Genomic DNA, 27,296 nt, shown 5'->3' on the forward strand with positions numbered 1-27,296 from the left:
GTCTCCTCAAGCTTTGTTAACATTCTTTGGTGTCACCTGAACATATGGAGGGGTCTGAGTTTTTAGAGGGTAAGAAACTTTTCAGCCCCTCCTTATGTAACACTCCAATCACTCAAGAAGTTTCCTTTTTAAAGTACTTCAAACCTGCCATGGAGTTAGCCTTTAGGGAGGAGAAAGGCGTGTAACATAAAATATCAGCCAAGAGCCTTTGAAGATGGGTGATGTGTTTTTCTCCTTAGGATGCTAAATCACACATCACCACACATGTGCATGGAAAATGAAGAATGTCAGAGACACATTTATGTAAACCATGGATCATATTTGCATATACAGCATTTCAGCTCGGCCCTCCTGCCCTCAGACCAGCAATGATTGATGCTTTGTATTGTGCTTTTTAAAGACTTCTCCAGTCTTAGGGTTTTACTGGATGTTATCTCAGTGCGAAGGGAATTGGACTTACTAAGCTCCTGCCCTATGCTGTCTAATATTGTTGCCAATAAACTACGTGTCTATTTAAACTTAATAAAATTTAAAATAGATTTCCTTAGTTGCATAGCCACATTGCAAGTATTCCATGCCAAACTGAGATGTGCAGTAAAGGTAAAAACCTTACCAGATTTTAAAGATTCAATACAAAAAAACCAATTATAAATTAGCAAGAATGTTTATACTGATTATGTGTTGGACGACAGTTTTTCTGGACATGGAGTAAATAAAATACGTTATTAAAATTAAAGTTAATTTTTTAAAAAGTTAATTTTAGCCCTTTTTACTTTTTTGTCACTTGAAAACTTAAATCTGTGGGTCAAATTATTTGACAGCATTGGCTTAAAAAAAGTCATGTTAATTTCTAATCTCATCGTTTTAGTATGAAGGTTTATACTGAATGGACTTGCTAGATATTTTGGAAATTGGGGTAATTAGTAATGACTAAAACATGATATCAATGATTTTGTGATTCCTAAAATTTTTTGCTTGTGATTTTGACTAGATCTTCTAATCAGTCTTTTGAGGGGCTGAGTTTTTTCCCCCAAAATGAAGGCTTTTACTCCTGTTTAAGACTTGATATCTTTTAATATTGCTATTGGCTTTGAGCTAGTTTGACTTTAACCTTTGCTCCTTGATTGGCTAGTGAGCAGGGCTAACTAAATGCTAGGAATTAGGATTCAAATATTTTATAAACACTTCCACTGTAACTTTTTGTTAATGGGAACTTATAGTCAATACTGTATCTAAGGCAGCATACTTAATCTGAAGTATTTGCAGGCTAAGCCCTGAATTTACGTATTTCATATGAAGAGATCTCCAGATAGAACCATTTATTTGCCAATTAGAAAAAATTTTGCTCTCCCCTAAAACATTGGACCCAGTAGCTTTCATGTAGAAACACTGAATATTTCCACAAAGTTGCGTAATTTATTTATGTGGGTTCAAACTAGGTTCAGGGTAATTCTTCAGTTACTTTAAGCGTAGGCGTGTTAGTGTTACATAAACCCCATTTAGCTATTAGTACTGTTGTCATTGGTTTGAATATTTAAAAAGAGATACCTTGAGCAGAGGACAGGCTTCCTAGCTTACAGGTTGTTAATATTTTATTTTTTATGTTATTTGGAACATCAAGGTATAGTTGAAGGGAAAAGACAACCTATGTGGATTTAATAGAAAATCAAAACACTTCCAAAGAAAAGACCATTGCTGTAGTTTGGGGTTAACCTTTCTGAAACAGTTCAAGTGACACACAGTGAAATTAAGCAAAGGGGAAATGGTGCCTTTCTGTTCTACATGGGATGTGCAGTTTGGTAGGACAAAGAGCCAAACATAGGGCCATAAGTAGCAGTGCTGGGTTTTTGCTACATAGAATCCCACTGGTGTCTGAACATTTTCTATTACTGAACTCTCTCTTCTAAGCTTAAGTCTTGCCCTGTTTCTCCATCTGTGGTAGAGCATCCGTGGAACAGAGTGGTTTCCTCGCGGTTTGCTCACGTGGCCACACTGGCTCCTTGCTGATCCTGCGTTAGGAAGACCAAGCAGGTGGGCAAGGAGGAGCAGGAGCATTTGCACACCGCTACTTTCCCTACTAAGGAAGACCCAGAGAAGAGTGTATTTCTGAATAACCGCCTTCACTCAAGTATTCCGCTTTTGGTCTCTTACAGCAGCAGAAACATTACCAGGGTCTCAAGAGTGGCCAGAAAGTGTTTCAGAAGATAGCGTGTCACTTTTTCCTTGTAGGACGTGGCTGGGGTTCGGTGCTCTCTTTGGTCTTATTTGAATGGTATTTTATCAGTCAGACAAAATAATATTCAACTATTAATATCGTTCTGCTAAAACAGTTTAGGATAAAGATTTAATGGTCTCTTTTCAGTGCAGGGCTTGCGGCCACCGTGCAGGACGGTAATAAAAGAGAAACCAATGAGGCAGCTCAAAGTTATGGCTCTCCATGGCTTTTAGGTCTCTCATACATTTTTATAAAACATGTATCAGAACTTGTGAATTGTTAAATTGGGTTACTTTCTAATGCAGTTGTATTCAAATACGGACCTGAGAGTAACCTGTTAGGTTTCAGTGTTCAGACGGGCTCTCTCCTGGCTGACAGGCGTACTGCTGCTGTTACATCACCTGGTCTGGAGCTGGGCGAGGACAGTTGATCTCAGGACCATGCTCCCACTGATCTGCAGGGACACTGGTGCACCCCTGGCTTAGCCCCGGGCTCCCCATCCTGCCCTTAGGCCAACAGTGAACCCATCTCTTTTCTCATCTGTGAAAGCAGAGTATGGAAGATAGGACTTCTCCATTTCCCAGGATGGGGATGGTTGTGATTGTAAAAAGCAAAGATGAGATTTAAGATGTCACATGAACCTCTCGTGTTACTACTGTGTGATATTTGTACTCCCCCTGGAAACCCAGGAGAGCTTTAAGGAACAGAAAGTAAATTTTAGCTCAAATGATCCAGAGCCTGGTGTACCATTAAATGTCTGTGGGAATGTACTTTTGGCCAAAAGCTGATAATTAGGGTTTGATTAAGGAAGCATCACACAAAATAACTTGATGCAGAGACTCCTGCACATAACACTGTCCAGCTCTAGGCCTGGCAGGGTGGGGAAGTGGGTCTGCATGGAGTCGGTGTGGGGGCATGAAGACTAAGCGCAGGATAGGCCGCAGCAGGGATTCTTCCAGCCCCAAGCCAGAAACTTACCTCGCTCACGTGAGGGAGGAGCCCAGAGTCCGGCAAAGCCAGGAGGTATCCCTGCCGTGCCGACGCTTAGAAGTGACTGCAGTTGAACACTTAGGGCTTCAGTTTTGCACTCATCTGTCTAGTCCCCTCCGGCTGAAATCGGAGGAGCGGAAGAGGCCAGGAGCATCTGAAGTAGATGGATCGCCAGGGCAGGTTGTTTCAACTCAGTGAAGTTCTTTGCATTAAAGCAGACATCCCTAAAACACATTAGCCTCCCAGCACAGGAGTGGGAACACACGAAGCAGGAAGCCTGCTGGGGTCTTTAGGGAAATCTTGAGTGCTTTGGGCTGATTTATTTTCAGAGGGTGCAAACTAGATCAGCTCAAGAGAAGATGGGAACATTCAAGATGGTGGGAAAGCAGAATAATGGTCTCATTTTCCCTCTTCATCAACTGTCTCCCTGGAAAGCCATCACAAGTACATGTTTTGTTCTGCTGTTTTGTGGGAGTTGGTGGGGGAGGGGATTAAGTTATGGATTTCTGGAACATGCTTTTGCTTTTTTTTTTTTGGTAAGCTCCAGCAGCATGGGGTGAGCCCAGTGAGGGTGTAGGACCAGCCCTGACAGACCCTGTATGATGCCTTGACTGGGTTAATGCAAAGCAGGTCTCTTGTCAAATTAAGCAGAAGCTACAGAAGGCTTGTGGCTTTGAGATGGATTTGGCCTTTGCATCCACAGTGACCTACAAACCAGGTTCTTGAGTAACGGATGCTTAATGAACATCCCTGACCCAAGTTCACAAGCACACACACTGGACTAGAAAAGATGTACCAGAGCAGGAGGAAAGTCCAAGTTAGAAGTTAGAGGGAGATGCGTGGAAGCCTTACATACCCAGCCGTGAATCGGCTGCCTTTTCCAGCTCAGAACACCTGCATTAGGTGTTATTAGGAACAGTCCTTTAGACCTAGTCCTTTAGATCATTTCACTGCCTCAGTGAAAACGAAATTCTTATGTAGTTTCAGAGGAAAAGGAAATCAGAAACCCTGTGTGTATGTGTGTGTGTGTGTGTTTGAGGAATTTCTCAGGAAGCTCAGGTGCAATGAGTTGTTTCGTCTTTGTTAAGGGATGTTATGAAACCACCTCAGTCCTCTTCTGTACAGTGGTTGTAATAACCACAGGGATATTGTGTTCTCAAACATACATTCAAGCTCCGTGATACCAGGTTGCCTGAAGCCAAGCTTCTCGTATGGGTGCACGTAACAGCGCCTCTCAGTAGCCTCCCCATCACTTGTCATTCGCCTTCCCCTCTAACGGTGCAAACGTCTTTATAGTCTGTGCCTGGCATACTGCTTTCGTTCATCTCAGGCTCGTCATTTCTGCTTTAAACAACGAGAATATATTGGTCCTCGAGATACAGCACCTGAAACTTAAGGGTTTGATGGGGTGTGCACATGTAGAAATAAATGCTCCCTTTCAGAAATTTCTTCCTGGTGCAATTGTATGCTATTAGAACAGTGGGAAAGTGGCAAATGAGACCTGCTTGCACGCCAGCCAGCTCTGTTTTTAACACATGATTATTTTATTGGGGTGTATGTTAATTAATCCTGAAATAAGAGCCTGTGTGACATTCAAAGTTGTGTTGAGTGGCTCAGAGTTTAAATATTTTAGTTTTACAACTCTGTTATGCTGGCAGCCACAATGGTGTCTCAGAGAAGTCAGCATATGAGCCCTGCTTGTGATGACATCTGGAAAGCTTGTTTTATCTATAAGCACAGTTGTAGACAAATGAAAGCAGACAGATGTAAGGCTGGGGTGGCATCTTCGCCTCAAGCAGTCTCTGGCTGTACATTTTCCAGTGTGTCAAAAACAGGGAGCTTTTTTTCAGGGGTGGAATAAAAACATTCTGTCACATGCATACCCAGCTACCGTGCTGCCTTGCCTGAGCTCTGAGGTGTAAAATGGCATACACTGTTCGAAATTTAGCAGGAGCAAGAGATAGGAGCTCGGAGGAGGTGCCTGCGTGTAAAGGGTACTTGACACAGAGACACGAGAAGATGTGGTGTCATTTTCAGTTCATCACAACCCCTGTCTCCCAGAAGAGCCAGAAGGAATAAAAAGATTCGTGAGACGGGGATTTGGAGGTCCAGGTAGAGCTTTCTCTTGCTGTTATCTTTACCACATCATCAGTCACTGTGTACAGACCCCACCACGTACAGAGGAGAGGTCTACATAGTAGTTGGGGTGGGTGGGCCACAGGAAGCTTTAGGGTAGGGTTGTGCTTGAAGATGAGATCTCAGAAGTCGGAAAATCAGTGACATCGTGTCTGGTTGGCTTACGAGTCATTTGGCTCAGGGATCATTCTTCACCAAATTTTACACAAGGACAGTTGGCCTCTTACCCAACTCTGGTTATTACAGAGTTAAGTATCCCTCAATGTATATTGTATTATACACACACACTGACGTATTTGCTGGGATTTGGGTTAAAGCAGAGACTTTGCAAAGTTCCTGGCCCTCCAGCAGCAACAGAACGTACTATACCTGCAGCGGGTGTCAAGTTCCTGTTTTTCATGTGTGGTGACTTACGGCTCTGTATTTCATGGTATATACTGAATACACCATGTAACCGTTGCTAATTATTGTTAGATATGTTTCACTGCAGTTTTAGGAAGCTGAATATGGTCTTGTTGAGCATCTCTTTAAGGGCTGGATTGCCCACTTGCAGCCCAAAATGCATAACTTGATAGTATTGGAGTCTTGTATCTGAGGAAACCATGCAGATACGTGTCATCTGAGAGCAGTGACTCAGTGGAAATGAAGGGAAGAGAGCAGGGTGGCCTGAGCAGGTGAAATCCGTTCAGAAACTTAACGCCAGGACACAAGTCTCTCGGCTTCAGCAGCAAATGTCTTTTTCCGTAGCTCGAGGTGGTTGAAAACATCCTCTTGTTTTTCCTTTTTCTTCTCAGCAATACAGTTGCATTATGCTATCAACAGGGGAAAAGGCGGATGTCCATTTCCTGTCCCATCCCCACCACACCGTCATCAATCCTTTCAAAGTGCACAGTGCTGAGAGCCACTGGGCCCCGATAAGTGCCTTTGTGGATACAAAATGGCACTTTTTTGTTTTACATGCTCTTAGGCATGGTGGAGTAAATATACGTGTAATCGAAAATGCGCAGCACACTGCCATTTGTACCTGCAAAGACTAAGTGGTCTGGTCAGATGGATCATTGGGATTTTAGTAACACCTCCGTGAACTGATGAGCCGACCAGGGAAAGCCCCTGGACCTTTGCATGACTTTTCACTTAGAGCCACGTGTGGGGCCACTTACTCCGTCAGTGTTCTTTGCAGTCTGGTCTAGCCCCAAGTGTCCTGGGTTTTTAATGCCGTAGTGGTTGCCTACTCTGAATTTATTCATACAAATTGGAAATGCAGAGAGGAAGGAATCATTTCTTGATGCTGGGCATCCTGGTTTTATCTGATAACATTAGTGTTAGGGGTAACAGATTTTGTCAGTTATCTGCATGCAGGCTATGGAGTTTGATAGCCAGTAACATTTCAAAACTGAGAGTCACAGAGACAGTTTTTACTGAGTCTTCCTCAGAGGCAACTTATCATTGAAACTATTGAAACAGAGACCATAATTCCTTCTTGTGTCATTCAATAGAAGAGATTTTTTTCCCCCTCTTGGTTTGAGTTTCCATGGTTGAAATACTAAAAGTAATTTTTAAATGTGTGCTAATACAATTGGATTGACATACAGTAGCCAGCAGGGAACTTGTGCTGATACCAATTTGATTTGTTTATAAATTAAACAGTTCTGCTAAATCTGCTATAGCATCATTCAGTCATCTTGAATTAATCAGATATATCCTTTAAGATGCCATCTCCTGGAAGGCTTTGTTTGGCCAAGATTAAAATTATTCTTTTGGCAACATTAAACCAAAATTATGGATCCCCTCATGGTGTTAGTTAATATTAAATTTTTTTATTGCCATTTGTCAATTTTGTATTATCATTATGATTATTGACAACACTTTGGTGTCTACAGTGTGCCATAGTGCTAAGTGTTTACATGTGTTTATTAGGTGCTTATTATATTATCACAGACACTTTGGAAGTTAGATCATCATGTATAATTCTCATCCTGATCCTGCAAAGTTGGTACTACGATTACATTATTACCCCCATTTTGTCAACGAAAACACAAATTCAGTGAGGTTAATTTACTCAAGATCACACGTCTTCTTTACATGTTATGTTGTATGTGCGTATAGGTGTGTAGGCATGGATTTCATTTCCAGCATAAAACACTTAGTTTCTGTTCCAAATATATTATAACCATAAGGTGCCTTGTACGTGTTTTCTACTCCGAAACAACCGAATAATGTATTGATTTTTCTTTAAAAAAAATGCATTGAGATTGAGCATTGGTTCGATTTCCCAACTGTAAATAACCAATCAGTTGCTAAGTTGGCACGAACATCAGTGATGGTAATGATGGAAGTATGGTTTTCCATCAGGCATGGAGTTCTTCTGTTTGATAGAGAGGCAGTGCGCTGGATTGGTTGCTCAAAGTCTGTAGCGTAGGTCACTGGAGTTTGAATCCCACCTCTGCCACTTGTGAGCCCCGTGACTCTTTGTGCCTCGTGTTTCATATCTTTAAAATGGTGCTGATAGTGTTGCCAGAGCTGCTCCAGGTCTTTGCTCAAACCTGCCAACCCCATCTTTAGCAGGAGTGTCCTTGCTCAAAACCTGCCAACACCCACCCTCCATTAGCAGGAGTTAACGTAAATCTTTAAACAGCCCAGAGATAAGAAAGGAAGCTATAAACAAAAAACCCAGATGGGACGAGCTAGGACCATGATGGCGACAGATCTGACCTCCAGCAGATGCCGAGGCTCACTGTCGTTGATTTGACTACATTAGCATATTAAATGACACACCTACTGGTGGCCATGCTTGGATGTTAAAGACCGAAAAAGGGTATAAAAGGGGTGGCAGTCCACTTCCTCGAAAAAGCCCTGCCCCTTCCCCGGCAGGCTAAGGGATATGCCTCCCCAGAATCAGCCTCACTCTTTAAAATTAAACCCCTCTCCCCACGTGGACGTGAAATTGATCTGTGAACTTAGTTCCAGCTTTTCCATTCTTTGGCCAAAGCTTGTGCTGTGTCCATCTCAGCTTCGGTTTGTTATTCCGCTGTCCGAAGGAATAAGAATCCTACCCCGCCGAGCCAGAGAGCCTGGGCCAGGCTAGGGCTGGAGTAGGAGCCACACAACTTAATTTGGTAACAATAGTATTTATGGTATGTAGTCAATGAAGATATTCCATGTATTGAATGAACTAAAATATGCAAAGCACTTAGACTGATACCTGCCACATAGCAAATACTGTAGGGGTATTAGCTGCTAGAATTGTTTTATGGATATTATCGTGAAAATAACTTAAGCTGACCCATGGGGGAGCCACAAGCAGCTTCCAAGTAATTTTCAAATTTTTAGAAACATTTGGAGGCAGTCAAAGGTAAGTATTCTTCCAAAGGTCAAGCTATTCCAGATAACATTTTACTATCTTTCTGCTGAGCTGTTAAAATAAACAGATAAATACCCTAGCAGATATTCTACCAAGAGTGCATAAAGAAAAAATTTAGAGCTCAAAGGCAAGTAAGATTATATTAGTCTAAATTAAGCATTTGAAATGTTTATATCTGTTCTTTAAAAATGAGTGCTGACCCAGTGATATCAGGAATTTTTCCCCCCTGAAATTGTAAATTATATGACTGTTGTCTCATACTGATCAATGATACATAAAAAAAGATCCTTACAAGCAAATACAATAAAATGATAATTGTAGAATTTAGATGGTGGATATATGGATGCTCACTGTACAGTCCTTTCAACCTTTCTATATGTTTGAAAATTGTAATAATAAAATATTGGTAGGGGGAGACTCTTAGAATGCTGCTTCTCAGTCACTGAAGGGAAAATAAACCCCTCTGAGGCTTGAAAGCCTTCCCCACACCCTGTGTTCTTTGGCATGAGGTAGATGGCAGACCAAGCGGTGTGGCTCGAGCACAGGAGCACACCCTATGAAATCCCACTCCAGGCTAAGTTAGAGATGTATTTTCCAACTGCCAGCTTTTTTTTTTTTTTTTTTTGGAGTCCTTTTGTTTTGTGTGTGTGTGTGAATCCCCATTTGCATTTTGGTCATCTGCCTAATATCAGTGTCATGCTGCTTTTTAGTCAGAGCTGGAAGATCTTTGAGAAGGAGTTGAGAACGCAGAGGACCACAAAATTGTTATTTCAGCTTAATGACACTCTTACACAGTGACATCCCTTTGTAACTTAGTGGAGTTTGCCAGGAGCTTTATGGTTAATGTAGAGCTCACATTTTCTGAAGCTAACAACATCTGTACATTAGATGATCTTTTCTTATTACATCTAGTAGTCCTTTCAACTTGTAATTTGTGTTAAAAGGTGTTTTTAAAACAACTGTTTTGCGTTACGCTCACACTGCTCATTGAAGAGGAAGATCAGAAATTAGGTTATAGGTGCCACTTAAGAAAAAGGCAGCATTTTATCACTATACAGAATGTAAGTGTTAAGTTGAAAATATTTGTATTCTGGGTCGTTTATGTCATGTGCCTTTTTAAGAAAAAGTGCATTTGCTCATTAATGACAGAGCTATGGCAATGTTGTAAAATATCCCCTTCTCTCTGCCGCTCAGACACATCCCGAATCTTTTAATTCTGGGGATCCCATTGTGTGATGAGCATTGAGCAATCGAAGGGTGACCACCAAGAGTGACCAGGGCCGTGGACGGTCTACAGGCAAACCGTCGGTGGGTCAGTTGAAGACACTGACAGTGTTTGGTCTGGAGAAGAGCCTGCCAGCGTGGAACCTCCTGCCCATCGGTAAGGGCTTCCACATGGATCAGGAAGCACACTGGCTCGGCTGATGCCTCAGAGGACTGAGATTTATAGAAAGGCAGACTTCAGCTCCCTAGAGGGAAGGAAGTGTGGCAGTCAGAGCCCTGGAATGGTGAAATGCACTGCCTCGTAATGTAATGAGCCAGAGGCAGATGTTTTCTTTTGCTTTGTTTTTTTTTTCCCCCTGCCAGACGCTCCTATCATCTGTTTGCAGGATATGGAAGGATGCAAGCACCCACCGCAGGCTTTTTCTAAGGAGAAAGATACTTTCCCAGCACCTACAGAAATATGTGCTAAGAAATTAAAATAAGGGGGCAATGTACCCCCCACCCAAAAGCAGAGACACCTCTTCATTCTGGGAGTCAGTTCCAGTGGCAAAGCTATAGGAATTTTCTTTCCAAGTCTACTCGGAAGATGCCAGTCTTTCGGGGGGCACTTAAGGGAAAGTAAATCTTAAGTCAGGATTCTAATACAATGAACTAAATATATTCCTTTTTTATTTAAAAAGGCAGATTTGATCATGTTAAAGCTGGAATGAAAACATAATTATTTAATACTTATCCTTTCTCCCTACATATTTTATAAACTTCATTTTTTTAAGGTTATAAGGAAATAATCTAGATATATCAAATGCCTCCTACTGAAGGCCTTAGTTTTTCAGTATGTTTGGAACTACAAGCAAATCATGCGCACAGCATTTTTGTTTCTTGTGTTGAGGAGGTAAGCACAAACAGCTAAAAATTGAAAGATGCTTAGGTAACAGATCAAGAGAATAATAGAAGAATATACCCTGTTTTTGGAAAAAAATGTTTGACTTTTTTAAAACCTGACTGTCACAGTGCGGTGGCCTTGGCTATATTGCTTGAAGGTTTTAAAGTCTTGGTTTGTTAAGAAAATGAAGGAGAGTTGATTTTGTGATATTTTCTTTTAATTTCCTTGTCACATTTTTATCAAGCAACGTTTGTCTTGAGAAGCAAATGCTAGAAACTGCAGAGAGTCAAACACATTCCAAGGAGGAATGAAACTCCTACCATCCTTGAAGGAGCGCTCTTTCCCTGTCTTGCTTCTGCCTCTTCCCATTCCATCCCAGCAGAGCAACGTTGGGGCTCGGGATGCCCTGCATTTAGGTTCCAGTTGAGTCTCGAGGGCCCTCCTGGGGACTTGTGCTTCCTTCTTGTTCTTCTGGATCCTGCATTCCTTCCAGCCATCTTCACTCGGTTCTTTTCCCACTGTAAGCACACGTAAAACCGACACATTGTGAAGTTTTTATGCATTTCAGAACCTTTGCTGCTTTATACTGATTGAACATATGATTTCAGGAAGCCACCTTGTACCACAAAAGAGCTGTAGAAAATGACAGGCATTTGGCATGTTTAGGGAGACTGTCAGGAGACAGTGGGAGATGAACTCAGCGTTCAGCCATTTAACAAACGTTTGTTGAGTTTCTCCTGTGTGCTGGACAGTGCTGTTAATTCTAGAAGTTAAAGTGGTGACCAAGACAGGCATGGTTCCTGCCCTAATGGAGCTTACAGATCAAGGGGGGAAAATGGTGTCAACTAATCACATAAGCACAGTACACACAAATTGTAAATTATTTGAACACACGTATACACACAGCTTTAAAAATCAGGTAACCTAGGAGACTCCTGGAATTGCTTTCTTGATAAAGTGAGCTTTGAGCAGAGATCTGAGCCGCAGTTGTTGAGGGGCTGGGCGGTGCTGGGGGTTTAGAGGCGGAGGTGCGCACCTGCTGGGAGAGCTGGAGTGTCCCTGGTGTGTTGAGGGGAAGCTCAAAGCAGTGCAGGGCCTGCCTTGGATTACACATTTCCTCTCTGCTCTGCTGCTGTTTTTTTCTAGTCCTTCCAGAACTTTCCTAGGACCATCCTCTGCAGGAGAGAATATGCTGGTTTTATTCCAATGAATCATGATCCTCCAGTATTTCAGATGATGATGACTTAGAGGAGGAGCAGAAGTAGCAGTGGTGTCAGTATCTCAGCTCTTGACACCCGATCTTTAGGGGGAAGCCCTTTCGGTTATTAATGGTGGATGAAGCAAAACTCATTGCGTCTGGGCTTCCCCTCCAGGCTGCCCCGGGTAGGGAGTTGATAAGGGATCTTCTGGACTTGGGAATTGCTTCGCTGTTGACAGAAAGACATGGTGAATTTGATTAAATTAAATTAGGAGCATGTGTATGCTTGACAAAGTGAGCTAATGAAGGAAAATGCATCAAAAGGATTTATGGTGAATTGATTAAAATTTTTCTCTGCAGAAAGCCCTTCCGGCTTAACGCTTGGAATTAGAAGGCTATCGGTGCTCGTATGCCCTCCAGGTTCTCGGTCGCCTTTACAGTAGGCAGTTTGGGGACTTTTCTTCCCTTTGAGCAGCCGCTCCATCTACAGCCTCCTCCATTGCAGGCAAAAGTATTCCCAACCTGCAATCTGAATTGCACGGAGGAAAAGAGGATAAAAGTCACTATTTGATTTATTAATTTCTAGTGGATTAGAACGACAAATGTTTGCTATGTTTTTAATTTGAGAAGTAGAGAGAATCACAGCAGCTTTTAATTATGCATTTTGTGTAATGCAGCTCTGAATAGAGCAGAACAAAATTAAAATTGTGGATCAAATACTAAATCTGAGTGGATGCTAAAGTGAGCTGTAGTGTAATGCTAATGGTTTTGCGTCTTCCTGGCATTATGTCAATAATGGCTCTAATCACATTAAGTAGAGAGCCCATTAGCTTTTTCTTTGCAGCAGCATGCACCATAGCAACATACCGTGAGTTCTGAAATAACTTTTGACATATTTTTAAAAGCTTTGCCATGTTCAGGCTCAGCGGCAAGTATGTAACATGCGCGTGCAGACGCAGTTGTGTTCCCAGAGCTGTGTGTGCGGGGATGTTCTTGTGCTCGTTTGGTCATATTAATCCTACCTAACGTTGTCTCAGGAAAATGCAACCTAGTACCCTTATCTTCATAAATGTAGTAACTTCTCTGCTATTATCGTGAGATTAAAGCTTTCATGGAATTTGTCATGGTGTAAAACCAGGTCTGCTTGTGTAGCATTGTACCTAAAGGGATCAAAGGCCTTTTGCTATTTCCTTTCTTCGCTCTGTTGTCAAACGGGATGGCATTTTCTAACTACCCATCCCTCCACAGTTCTAGTACTAGATACAACCTGGAACAGAGAAGTCTGGTTGAGGTTATTCCGCTTTTATGCCCTTCCAGGTCCATTTTGTTGGAAAGCTTTGTGCTCCCAAGATGAGCTTACCCTGGGCGATCGTCATGGGCGTTCTTAGGCTGGGAGACGAGCATTAGTCTAGTGTGTGAAGAGCTCCCTGAGTAGTATCTTGGGAGAAATACTGAGTACTTTAAACTTTCAAACATTTTAAAAACATACAGAGAAAGTTTCAAGCATACCTGAAATTCTCTGGTTTTTCTGTTCTTACACTGTATGAAAACAAAATGGGAAGTTGAAGGAATTTTCAAAACAGCAGTGTCTTAGAGACACTTTATTCTCAATTTGTATGTGACCTGATGACTTAGCCTTCTCTCCCAAACCTTCACCCAACCAGTATCTACCTGGACAACCAGACTTACAGTATTGGGGATCCATCTTTGATGTTTTCTTCTTTCCCACCTCTTCTGTCTAATTGCCTCCTGCCCCGCCACCCCTCCCCCAATGAGTTGTCATGTCAGCCTTCTAAACAGCCCTGGACCTCTCCCTTCCTCTCCACCCCTCGGCTCTTGCCTATTTTCGCAAAAAGGTTCCTAAATGTTCCTCATTGTGCTGCATTATGAATGACTTTAAAAAGCAACATGTAAAGATATGTATATGGAACCGAGTTTTTGCTAAGAGGTCTTCTTTTAAGTTGGGGTGCATATTCCTAACTTGTATCCAAGACGCATAGTCAAGGGTAAGCAACATTCAATTTTACTGCTGATCAGTATGCATTCTCTTAGTGCAGTTACGAAGAACAGTTCTCTTAGAACTTGAAAGCAAATGCTACTTCAGTCAAGAGTTGGGTATCTTGTCTGTTTATCTTGGTATCAAAGACCCAGAGAATTTGGAGACACATCACACAGCTTTTAAAATTATTCAGACAAGCTGTAATATCACATGACTGTTCCCCCAAATGGTAAGACATTACTCACTGGATCTTAAGACATTTTAAGTACTTAATCATCATAATACCTTAATGAGATAGTCAGGAATGAAATTTAAATCACTTTAAATTGGGGCAAGGAGAGGTGAAGTGACTGCCCAAGTCTGCTTTGACAGTGGTCAAACTAGGATCAACTCCAGAAATAGGTGCCTTTTTATTTTTATGTGTTAAGGGATACTTCCATTTAGCCTTTTAATTCAGAAGAGTTAACTTTAGGTGCTTAAAGGAATTCGTAAGTGTAGCAGCCCCAACTTTCAAAACACTTTCAGGTTGGTTTCTCATTAGAAGCCCATAAGGCAAAAAGGTTTGGTCCCCTTTTGAAGATGAGGAAGATGACACGTGGTTTGTCATGACACAGTCTACATTTTTCCGACTCTTGGTCCATGGCCTTCCATTATGTCATGCTGCCGGAATGGCTACCCTCCTCCGCAGAGATGCATGTTCCACGGTGACAGGGTGGATACTGGGAGCATTCCATCTCACAGCGAGAGCTGAGAACCATCTGACCTCCCCATCTAGTACCTTGCCCCACTGCAGGGTGTCTGTCCTCCAAATATTGAGGTCTCCTTTCTGTCTAGATCTGCCTTGAACATCTGCACAGCTCCAGCTGCCACCCTTGGGAGGATGACCCATATCTGACTCCCATACGTCAACCTCCCTCTGTGCCTCACTTCCACATTTTCAAATGTCCACTGACTTGATACCAGGTGGCACTATCAGCAGATCCAGATCAGCATAACTAAAACTGAATTTTTTATATTTCACCCTCTTTCCTAAGCAGTTATTCCTCATAACCTCCCACACTGACCTTTCACTGACTCTTCAGTAGAGCCTCCAGAGGCTGGGTTCTGTGGTGTGTCTTGTGGGTCTGCAGTTTGATAAAGTAGTCTTTGCCTCCAAGAGACTTAAAAGAAGAAGCAATATAACATGTGAATCATACTTGTATCTCAGAAGTTTCACCGTGTTTGAAGGCTAGAGACTAGTTGAGGACTGAGGAAATGGGGGGCCCATTCTAGGAGGAGGTAGAAGGTAACTGATCCCAGTGACCTGGTCTGAATTTTTGTTCTCAAAAGGTGCACAGTTGAATAAAGGCGAGGAGACATAAGCAAGAACCTAGGTGACGATGAAGCAATCAGGACATGTTGAAAAAGCTGAGTTCTGAGTTTTTCCCAGTTCCCATCATTCTGTCAGTCAGTCACATGCAGGGCAGCCTCTCCTGTGAGCTGTCATCACCTTTACTACCCACACATCCCTGCCCCAGCTCACTCATCCCTCACCTGCTTCCTTCCCTCCCTCTTTCCTCCCCTCCAGGAAGTGGGAGGGGAAAGAGAAGAGAGAGAAGAGAGTAATAGCCATACTATCCTAGGTTCTTTTCCCTTTTGTGTCACTGCAGGGCAATTTAGTGTTTGTGGGGCCTTTAGAATTTATCTTTACAGACCGGAGAGAATCACCGGTGTAATTTGAACATCGCTTCTTTCAGAGTTTCTCGTTCCTCTAAGAGGAATGCAAGATTTATTCCTGATAAGCTCAATTTTAGTCATGCACACTATCTGGTTTGTTAGCAATGTTTAAAAAGCACACACAGTGATAAAATGTAATATTCCATAGCACATGGGCTGAATAGCTCATAATTAATTTAAAAATGCAAGATTTTAAAGTAGATATACATTCCCTCAGCAAGCATTTTTCAGAAGCTTGCTCTGGGCCCAAGTGCTCTGAATATAAAGGTAAAAATCCTCCAGGTTTGTTGACAAAGGTTTGTTGTTATGCCGACCAGCAGTTACAGTGCCATGTAACACTTGTGTCGTTGGAGGTGTGGACAAATGGAATATATGAGTATGTGCTTTGGTGTCAGGCCTGGGCCTAAATACCTTCCCTGCCTTCTGTGAGCTGTTATCTGTGGATAAATTTTGGACCTTTCTAAGCCTTAGCTTAGAGCTGGTAATAGTACCTACCGTGTGGTGATGGTTGGGGAAAGTATTAAGATCGCACATGTTCAGTAGCTAGCAGAATACTTGGTGGAAAGCGAATGCTTGTAACAGTGTTAGCTGTTGTCACTGCAGCGTTGTTGGAAAAAGGAGCCTCTGAGTGCATCTTGGGCAGAGAAGACGTCACAAAAGAGGTAGACAGCAACTGAGGTGACACTAAAGAAGTTGAGAATAGGGGCTTCTCAGGATCAGAGTATTCCATCCAGGCTAACAGAACAGCATCCGCTAAAACAGAACCGTCAGGAGCTATGGCCTGTTCCAGAATTTTGTGACTCGGTATTGCCAGAGCATAAGAAAATTCACAGGCAATAAACCTGGGGCCAGACCTGGAAGGGCCTTGTTCAGAAAAAGGCATTTTGAGTTTATGGTCTGGGCCAGTCATGGTCTAAGTGGTGTGCTTATGGTATAGACATTGAGAAGTGGGAAGGTAATGTTAAATTTCTATTTATTATTTCTTACCCTGTTTTAAATTTGCCCTGTAGTGTTCCTAATATGCATAGAATACATTAAGTAAGGCACTGCGTATTAGTCAAGCAGTACATGTAGATGGTTGGAACATGATATTCAGCCAGTATGCAGGTGTGCCTGTAATGATTATTTTTACGGCTGGTGTCTTTCTGATTGGTTATGGCAGCCATTCAGATTGATTGTTGCCCAGTTATTATTAACAGTTATTTAATAACAGTTATTAACTAGTTTTGATAGAACTCCTTCGAATAAGTGTGCCAGTGTTGGGCTGTGTACTCATGTTTCCTAACTGATCATGAGTTGTTGACGCCTGCTCTGGGAGAGGGGGCGCCACTGGAGGATCTGGGGCAAGGGAGTGAAATGATTAGAATCATCCCTGGGGAATGTCCCTGAGGGCTGTCAGCACTGAGGAAGTTTAGAAGAGATGCCACCAAGAGATTTATTTAGGTCTCAGCACATAGTTCACAGTTGAGGCACAAATACCACCTGTCTTGATGGAAGACTTACAGAAGGAGAGCATGAGAGGTCTAACTTCTCAAGGGTTGATGCATAGAAAAGATGCTGCTCACATTTGAAAGAACAGCATTGCATCATAGTGTGTAATGTTGCAAAACAACAAATCCAGTGAGAAAACTGAGGACTTTTTTCAAAATATTCAGAAAAGAAAGGAAAAGTAGGAATATGAAGGAGAATACAGATACGATATTTAAATAACTGTAATAACCTGAATGGCACAAGCATTGTACAGTAAGAAGATGTCTAGACATGAGCTCGTGTTCCACAGCAGTCTTAGCGCATATCAACTTGACATTAGCCTGGGGGGGGGGGGAATAAGTAAATATATAAATATTTGAGGGCCTTAAAGATTTGTTAGGTATAATTAGCCTGTCCTGTACTGCCTTCCCATTTGTAAACCATTTATCTTTGTCTTCTTGAGTTATGAATATGATACTCAGAGGAGAAATTATGAAATGATCTCCAGTCAGTTTTTTTATGTAACCCTCATTTGTGACAAATGGGAGTTTAATTTTGATTTTGTCACCCCAGTGAGATGGCACTGAGGACACCTTCCATTTGGTGGATCTTGTATACTTACAATGGCACATTGTCAATGTGGTCATTTCTCTCCACTTTCCAAAATGATCTCAGAACATCTTCTCATTCACGCTGGTTCCATCTCTTGAACGTTAGCTTCTCACTGTCCATGGGATGTTGGGTGGTGCCTGTGGTGCACACTCCTGGTTGGTGTGACTGCACACCCTTGGCAGCACCTTACTTCCTCTAAACCAAAATGCAATGAGTGATAAAGGAAAGGAAAGTTGCTTTCAAGAGTGGAAAATAGAAAGGGAGAGGCCCACAGAGCTGCAGGAGGAAAGAACGAAACATGTGAGCTCTGCGTTGGGGAAGCGGTTGCTTCAAGAGGAAACGGAAGATGGGTTGGGAAATCTGAGAGGAAAAACTAGGACATGAAGCAGGAGTGGGAGGGAAGGAACGTCAGACAGGGCCTTTTGGGATATGAAGCATGAGAGAGAGAGAGAACATTAAATAACCAGAACAGATGGATGAAAACAAAGAACAGGGAGGGGGTGCATTTCTTCTGGGAAAGGAGGTGGATGGTGAAGGCCAGGAACGAGCAGTGAGGGAGTGGATGACCTCTTTGAATCCCCATCACCCACTGAGGATGTGTTCTCTTCCCCACTCCCACTGTGAAAGGGGAGGTGTGATGGAGCTGCAGGGCAGGCTGAGTCCCAGCTGTCACACCTCATGGCCTTCTGTGTTTGGGGTCCTATCAGACGTTGTGGGGTCTTTTCTTCACTTTCCTCCAACCTTATTTTCAACTCTTGGTGTTAATCATTTTGCCAACATGAGGCATAAGATTTGATCTTGGTTCCCACCAGTTTGCACTTAGAGGCAAAAATGTAACTCGAACTTTTGAGAAGATGGAGAAGACACAGGGGTAGTTGGGGGCAGAAAATTCAGGAGATGAATCCTGAGCTGTTACAGACGGGTCACTTTAGTAAGTCTTAGAATAAAGCCACTTTATATTTACATCGGTGTGCCGTGATTCAGAAGGCATGAATAAGTTTTTCTGTGGCTGGTGAGTGGAGATGGTTTTGAGTTATAAAAAAACAAAGAATGTAAGGGACGCAATCCTGGGTTAGCTGAGAGACGGCAGGATTTCTGAGAGAGTGGGGGTGGAGGGGCCATCCGCAGACTTGCCGATGGACACTCATGAAATGTTTATAGGAACTGCATGTGAGGAGACACAGACGGCTCTGAATTTATCCTGTAACTGTGTGTCCACAACTGGAGGTATGCGAATGAAATCAAGGAAAGGCATCACAGAAATTATTTGTGAGGAAGCAGAAGCAAGGTGCTGTTCACTTAACGTGCCTTGAAGAGAATCCTTACCAAAATTTGGGAACTGGAAGCCTGGGAGAAGTGAGTAGCCTTCCAGCTCAGTGGCAGGTAGAAAAGAAATACCTCTTATATCTGAAAGAATTCCCAAGAGGGTTGAGAGCCTCTGACGTAGGTACGTAAAACCAGGAAGCTGACATTAAGACCTGTTGCACTTCTGTAACCTCCTTGAATTACTGGCGCGAGCCGTCCCGGTGAGGGAGCGCGTCGCTGGGTTCCGGGTCTCCACGGGCAGCGTACCGGTGATACTCAGAACCTGTTACACTCCCCTCTTTAGTGCTGGGTCATGAGAATGCAGGCACCAGATTGAAGCATTTATTCATAGCAGATGAAAAATACAAGTATCTATGAGGCATCACTGAGGAGGCTCTTAGAGGACTAATAAAATATTTACAAAATCACCTATATATGATTGCTTCAGTTTTGAAATATTTGGCTCTCACTGCATCATAGTAAGTCCTCATTCAAGTGGCCTCTCTGTTCTATGAAGGAAGTTCCATTCTACTGGAGAAGTAGAAACAGATTCTTGCCAGACTTGGACCAAAACTAAAAAAGATCTGGTTTCTGTGCACATGTGTGTTCTCCCTTTTACACACACACACAGAGCCAACACCCAACACCCAACAGAGGGATAAAATGGCCATTTTTAAAGACCTGTCATTGATTTCAGTGAATGGCATTCACATGTCAAATATTCAGAAAAGTCATCCTATTATTATGATAAGAATCTTATCTCTGCATGTCTTAACGTGGCACCTGTAACCCAGAGAGCCTGAAGCTGATCACAGTAGAGTTTTTCCAGCAATTAAAGACTATCGATACACTGTTTAAAATTTTTAACCTTTGTCTTTAAAAATCTGTGTGTCACATTTATTGTATATGCAGCCTCAGTAGATGACATCGTACAGATTTCTAGATGCAGGGGCAGGATTTCAGTTAGTCCTTGGATTGATGCTACATCTCTGTGTATACAAGTAGCCATAGACTGACCACCTGTAATGTGCCTCAGAATTCGGCAAGGCCTCTCAGGAGTGTTTGTACTTCATTTAATTCAATCCTAACGATAGCTGATAACCCTAAGAATAACGCTGAAGGGTATTACTATCCTAGTTTCAGAGCTGGGGGACTGAGGCCCGTGGTGGTCGCCCAGCTGGTGAGGCAGAGACTTGGAGCTGCAGCACAGGTGTGTGACTTCACACTCCATACTGCATTTTATTTTGTTTCATAGTCGATTTGTTTCTCTACTCTTTCTGCCTCCCCTTACTGTCACAGAGAGGACATTTTAGGATTGTGAGAACCAGAGCTGATCCCTCTTTCCCCAGTAGTCAGTGATCTTTTATGCTCTTGACCGCACATCCCTTCAACTGAAAGCTGTTGCCCTTTTTCAACTGTGACTTCCATGATGTAACTTGGAGTTGGCCTCCTGTTAGGTATTATCAACAGTAACTGAGTATTTATTTGATGATTAAAAATTTTGCCGGGAATTCATATAAAAATGTTCTTTAAGGCTGAAAAGTACATATCTGGCATCAGTTCATTACATATATAATGGAAATATTTTCACCCCATTTCCTTTCCTTGTCTTTCTCGAAACCCTTACAGAAAGGGATAATGGAGCTGCCAGCTGTGGCCATAGGACATCTGAGCAGTCTGGTTTATATATGTGAAAGACATAGGCCAGAACAGAAGCATGGGCCGTGATTTTTTTTTTCTTTTTATTGTCGATAGGTGCAGAAGCCTCAACTTTCCACTTGTCTTCTTTGTGATTAATTGGGACGCCTTTGTTCTTGCCAGTGTAGGATCTAAAGCAGCCTCCGTCTTTGCGGACTGTCAGTGCAGCTGCTGTTGCATGCTGTTCTCTTTGTTGCTCTGTGTGTGTGTGCCTGAGGCCCAGGTCCTGAGTCCCCCTTCTCCTGCCAGGCTCTGCCTGTGCTTCTGTGGAGACTGGTAATGTTCTTGGATCAGGGACTTTTACAAATAGGTGTGTTCTTCCTTGTTGGCTTGGAGTGATCAAAGACCACCATGTTCCGTTTTGCCCAGAGCCTCACCTCCCACCCCCACCATCTTCAGTAAAATCCACAGCAGAGAGCTTTACCCTTAAGCCACAGAAAACAAATCCAACACCTGTGGCCCGAGAGCCTTACCTACAAAGGCCTGGAAACTCCCAGAATGTTGTTCATGAAGCACACCCTCAGTCTGGACTCCTGGGCGTTGCTGTGTCCCTTGTTGCTTTTCTAGCTACTTGTGAGACTCAGACCCTTTTGCAGAGGGAGAGAAGAAGGCCATGTTATAGCACATGATCACACATGTCAGGACAAATGCTAGTTCATGACACTGAATTCTGACTAATATCTTGGGGGAAGGAGGAAGTACATGCATATGAGTGTATTTTAGCTTCCATTTAACTCTCTAATTTTTTTTAACCTTAAATAAGGATTTCTGTCTTGATTAGTGGTGTTATTCACAAGAGACTGTAAGTTCTGCACTTGCTTTGCCCGTGTGATGTGGAAGGGATGTTTTCTTTTGCCATATCCCTACTCAGCAGGGGTGCTCTGACCGAAACCAAGAAACTAAATGGAAAGACAGTGCATGTATCTGTTCCGTGTTCTCCCCTCACTTTGGACTTAAGCTGGAAGGCAGTTGCGAGCCTTCATGTGCGCACTGAGTGATGGGCTGATTAAGTGGGTGACGCGCTTCTTCTCTTAGTGCTTGGCACGTAGTGAGTGCGCAGTCACCAGTAGTTGTTACTTTTCACCGAAGCTAAATCTACATCGCACCTCTCTCTCTAATGCAGATTTATGAGAGCCTCTTAGTTAGAGCCGAAGGTCAGTTTCCACCTTGCAAGGGTGCTTTAGGAAATGCTGACTTAAAATTAGAATTTTATTTTGTATACTTTTACATTTGGTAGGTGGATTGGTTTGAAAACAAAATGCTGCATTGATTTCCTTTTTCTTAAATTTTATTTCTAGGAGATTTCCATAAATAAGTTCGATGTCATGTTTGTAGACTAAGAACTGACAAGCCAGTTGCAGACCACTTTCTTCCCTATTTAAATATAAAATCAAAACCAAGAGATTTGTAAACATCCTCATATTGATTTTTGTTACTAGAAGTGAATGTTGAAAGGGCCCATGAAAGCTGCTTTTTCAGCCTCTACTGGACCAGAGGCCTCTTTGGGGGAACCACTGGTGGCATCGTCTAATAAATAACATCTGATACATTAAATACTCATTTGAATGGATGTTCTCTAAAGGAAATGAAGCTTATTCCCTTGGCTTCCATGAGCCTTAGTCTCACGTATGTATTATTGTGCAATTTATGATGGTAGGGTTGTTTCCCTCTTAGGTATAAACTAAGCAGTGTCTTTTGACTCATTTTAAGTTGACACTATAGAGAACACCAGTAAATCACATCCCCCTGTGTGCAAATAGGGACAGATGTCTCCTGTCCCCCACCTGTACAGCCTTTCCTGGATCGAGCATCAGGGCTGAGCTTGTGGCTGTCTAGAACCGCAGTCCTAGAATTCGTTTCTGAGTGGGAGGGCAGTTGGGGGTACAGATCTGAAACAGTGGTGGATCTGAAGCAGTGATCGGGAGGTGTGCAAAAACGTGTTAACAGAGCAGGCCTGACCCTGCCATCCTTAGAGAGGCCTGGCCCTTGGCTGGCACCTAGGAACGTGGGTTTGGGGAGTGTTCCCCCCATTCTGAAATTGATGAGTGGCTGGCTTACTGTTCTGAACTGTTTGTGCATATATTACGGTGATGCTAAACACTTACTTTCCTCCTGGGAGTCTACAGTTTTGGGTTTTGGTACATGCTTGGCAAGGGGTGCCCTTGTGACCAACCCCCAGGGAAAACCACGGGCACTGAGTTGCTAACGAGCTTCCCTTGGAGACAGCACTTCACACGCGTGTTCGGTGCTGAGAGACTGAGTGCATCCTGTGTGAGCCCGTGGGGAGAGGGCGCTTTGAAGTGTCCTCTTGGCTTCTTCCGGACTTTGCCCCATGCCCTTTTCTCTTTGCTGATTTTGCTTTGGGTCCTTTCACTGTGGTAACTCTTAGCTGTGAGCATGATTATATGATGAGTCCTGCGAGTCTTACTGGCCCTGGGGTTAGTATTGGGAACCCCCAACACAGTAGTTAAGATCTAACTCATGTGGGATTCCGCACAAGGAGGGAGGCAGGAGTCTGAAGGTGCCTGAAGATGGGTTATGGATACTCCCACGTTCTGTGTCCCTGTCTTCTAAGCACTACTTCACTGTGGTGCTGAGGTTAAAAAAAACGTTTAGAATGTAACATAATTAGGTGGGCATTGCTGGCACATTCAGATCTCTTTCATTGTTTGCTACTTGCATTGGAACTGAGGTGTAAAGGAGGGAGAGGCTTAACATGTGTTGCGTTAACACATTACCTACTCTTCTCATAATCGGAAATCAGTACCAGTAGGAATTCTCCTCATTGATGAATTACAGTGGCAATTGACTCTCGTTTGGAAATGCTTTCTGAGTTAGCAGAATAAAATAACAGAAATTACCTTAAATTAGGGCTAATTTGGGGGGGGTGTTATTCCACTTCTTGGATATTTATCCAAATATGCCTTTCCTTACTACACCAGCAGAGAATTTGCCAGAGTTTTTAATCTCTTTCTTCATTTGGAAGGACTCTTAACTTGCCTCCCTGTGGAGAAAAGGAGAAACAGAAGTCCTGCTGAGCAGTGCCACCTGGGAGAGCGCTGGGGGAGAGAACAAGGCGGATAGCTGGGTTCCGCTGTGGCCCCGCTCATGACTGGCCTGCGCTGCTGGCCCGGCCGGGCGAGCTCTCACCTGTCGCAGGAGTTTGCATGCACTGTGCCCTTTGGCCTGGTAGGATAACCTCTGTGCGTTACCTCTGAGACAACTGAGCATACAGCAAATAGAGCGTGTAAATTTATAGACAGTGTCTATTTTAGACTTCATGAAAATAGACACTGAAAGAGCAGACAGGTGAGATGACAAAAATGTTTCCCACTTTGATAGGTGACTCAATGGAAAGTAAAAAATGAATGTTGTTTACAATCTTTCCATGAATGAGTCTTTTTTATTAAAGTGGCTTAATTCCTTGATGGTTTTTAATTTAATATTACCTTTTCTTCCTCAAATAAACATGGTAAGTAAGAAAAAAGTCCTCTTGGTGATTTGGAAAATCAACAGTTGGCTTTCCTAAAAGGTGGGTTGAACTATTTCATTATGTGGTGGTGCTTGAAGAGCAGCAGCTCGCTAATTACAAAAGTCAGTACGTTTCTAGGACAAGCAGGTCATTCATCTTATATTCTGTGGGACCATCGCAGCCACTGTTCAGAAGTAACAAATGACAATACGTACGAAAAGTAGAATAAGTGAAAGCCTTTTTTTAAAAATTTTTTTATTGATTTATAATAATTTTACAATGTTGTGTCAAATTCCAGTGTAGAGCCCAATTTTTAAATTATACATGAACATATATATATTCATTGTCACATTGTTTTCTCTGTGAGCTACCATAAGATTTGTATATATTCCCCTGTGGTATACAGAATAATCTCGTTTATCTATTCTACAATTTTGAAATCCCAGTCTATCCCTTCCCACCCCCCACCCCCTTGGCAACCACAAGTTTGGATTTTATGTCTATTAGTCTGTTTCTGTTTTATATTTATGTTTTGTTTGTTTGTTTTAGTTTCCACATATAAGCGATCTCGTATGGTATTTTTCTTTCTCTTTCTGGCTTACTTCACTTAGAATGACATTCTCCAGGAGCATCCATGTTGCTGCAAATGGCGTTATGTTGTCGGTTTTTATGGCTGAGTAGTATTCCATTGTATAAATATACCACTTCTTCTTTAACCAGTCATCCGTTGATGGACATTTAGGCTGTTTCCATGTCTTAGCTATTGTAAATAGTGCTGCTATGAACATTGGGGTGCAGGTGTCATTTTGAAGTAGGGTTCCTTCTGGATACATGCCCAGGAGCGGGATTCCTGGGTCATATGGTAAGTCTATTCCTAGTCTTTTGAAGAATCTCCATACTGTTTTCCACAGTGGCTGCATCAAACTGCATTCCCACCAGCAGTGTAGGAGGGTTCCCTTTTCTCCACAGCCTCTCCAGCATTTGTCATTTGTGGACTTTTGAATGATGGCCATTCTGACTGGTGTGAGGTGATACCTCATTGTAGTTTCGATTTGCATTTCTCTGATAATTAGTGATACTGAGCATTTTTTCATGTGCCTATTGATCATTTGTATGTCTTCCTTGGAGAATTGCTTGTTTAGGTCTTTGGCCCATTTTTGGATTGGGTTGTTTGTTTTTTTTCTTATTAAGTTGTATGAACTGCTTATATATTCTGGAGATCAAGCCTTTGTCAGTTTCATTTGCAAAAATTGTGAAAGCCTTTTTATTTTATAACTTAACACTGGCTCGAAAAGCTTCTGTAGCTTTTTTTTTTAAATACATTTTATATTAATTCACCCACATCCGTTTTCTCTGCTTTCTTCCTCCCCATTTTGTGCATTTTATTTTCAGAACACAACTAGAGTTCCATATTAAGAATTAAATTGATACATCCAACATTGACTACTCCTGCCTCTACTTTCACACACCTATATGTTTACTTTCTCTTTGCCATTTTAGTTTTACCAAGTCCTTATTAAAAGGGATTTCTTTCCCACTGCTTCCTCTGCCCATACTGATACTCCTCACACTCTGGCCAGAACTCAAGTACTTACTGTTTCAATTAAATTATTTTAAATGTTCTAATATTTGGTTTTAACATTGAGTAATTCAGTGTTGGCCACACATGGAAATTGTTTCCAGTCTGTCAAATTTTAAATGTATATTCATACTCTGTATTTGCATTTTTGAGCTCCCTTCTCATACACAGTTCTTCATCCCTAAATTTCTCTCTTTTTCTGTCCTAGCTTATTTTCCTACAACAGTCACTTTCTGTAGTGTCACTGCCTTTTGCATTTTAGAAAATGTACATTTTTGTCCCTAAACCTATAACTAATTTGGTAATAAAATGAACTTGGAAGCTTAGGCCCAACCAAGGTCTCAAAATATTTTGAGAAAAATGAATTTTTCACTTGCATTAGAAAATATTCATGTTTTTATTCCCTGAGTACGTAATATAAAACTTTTATGTATCTGCCTTTGCATATGTGACCGCCTCAGCGGATACTGGACACCTTAGGTTCTGGACTCATACTGGCTGTTTTTAGATCTCTAGTAAGCATCTGTCTAAAGAAGATAGGTGGGTTTACAGAAGTGAGAAGTGGTCTGTGAGGCACAACCCGAGCTGCTGTAGAGGTATAAAGGTGAGTGTCTGGAGCCTTTGGACCCAAGAGTCTGGTTACACTCTAAGGGGTTGTCCTAGATTGCATGTTACTACCTCTCTATAAAATGGAACATGGTAAAAAAGAAAAGAAAAAACATGAAAAGCAGATGGGAATTCTGAGTAGAAAATAGGATTTATGACAGAGGTAATATTTGAAAAGAGGGCCTTGGATGAGAGTGGGCCTCAGAAAATTGATGACAGCCTTCCAAAGAAGGGACAGTATAAACAAAAATGTGTGGCGAGGAAGTGCGGCGTGTTCACTGACAGTTGAGTTGTCTGGTTCTGTTACAACATCAGAGTGTGCACAGAAGACTTTTTAAGAGCTAGATTGGGACATTTCTTGAATACATGAAGAACGAGCATAAAGAATTTATGCTTAAATCGTTGAGCAGAGGGGAGCCCCTGAACTTTGGTTTGGAGAGAGAGGTTGTAATGTGATCAGAGGCGTGCTTTAGGAAAAACAACTTGAAATCAGAATGTAGTCAAAGTGTCAATGAGGTGAGAGGAATGATTAAAATAATCCAGTTAGGACGCAATGTGGGACATTACTCAGCTCGTGAGAATAGGTATAAAGAGACAGGTGTGTGGATGGACACCTGAGTTATCCAAGGGATAGGTCACAGGAAATGGGACTCTCCTCTGGGAGAGAATAGTGGGGAAAGAGAAAACGGGAGAGGCGGTTAATTGAGGCTTGTGTGGGGTGCGGGTCGGGGGGTGGCAAGCAGGCATCTCAACACGGGTCTAGGCTCAGATTGCTGGTTAGAATCTTGGTTCCAGAAATTACTAGCTTTTGGACCTTAGGCAGGTTACTTAA

The 27,296-nt window shown here is 42.3% G+C and overlaps 1 protein-coding gene and 1 long non-coding RNA gene across 23 annotated transcripts in view; one reads left to right on the plus strand and one right to left on the minus strand.

The window, feature by feature from the left end:
• BNC2 (basonuclin zinc finger protein 2) overlaps positions 1-27,296 on the plus strand; it is a 403,534-nt gene that overhangs the window by 340,600 nt on the left and 35,638 nt on the right. The window lies entirely within an intron of this gene.
• The window catches only part of LOC116280210 (uncharacterized), a 104,431-nt gene continuing 87,897 nt past the window's right edge, over positions 10,763-27,296 (minus strand). For 4 of the 6 annotated variants that reach the window (XR_012071919.1, XR_012071922.1, XR_012071920.1 and 1 more), the window contains 8 exons: positions 23,669-23,811; positions 21,281-21,394; positions 17,443-17,533; positions 16,218-16,406; positions 15,071-15,166; positions 13,517-13,546; positions 11,846-12,236; positions 10,763-11,327 (listed from right to left, as the gene is read on the minus strand). This is a non-coding gene — a long non-coding RNA (uncharacterized lncRNA). The remainder of the gene's footprint in view (positions 11,328-11,845; positions 12,237-13,516; positions 13,547-15,070; positions 15,167-16,217; positions 16,407-17,442; positions 17,534-21,280; positions 21,395-23,668; positions 23,812-27,296) is intronic. The other 2 variants (XR_012071923.1, XR_012071921.1) reach the window with 2 other exon arrangements.

The sequence above is a fragment of the Vicugna pacos genome, chromosome 4, assembly GCF_048564905.1.
Source record: "Vicugna pacos chromosome 4, VicPac4, whole genome shotgun sequence".
Taxonomy (NCBI): domain Eukaryota; kingdom Metazoa; phylum Chordata; class Mammalia; order Artiodactyla; family Camelidae; genus Vicugna; species Vicugna pacos.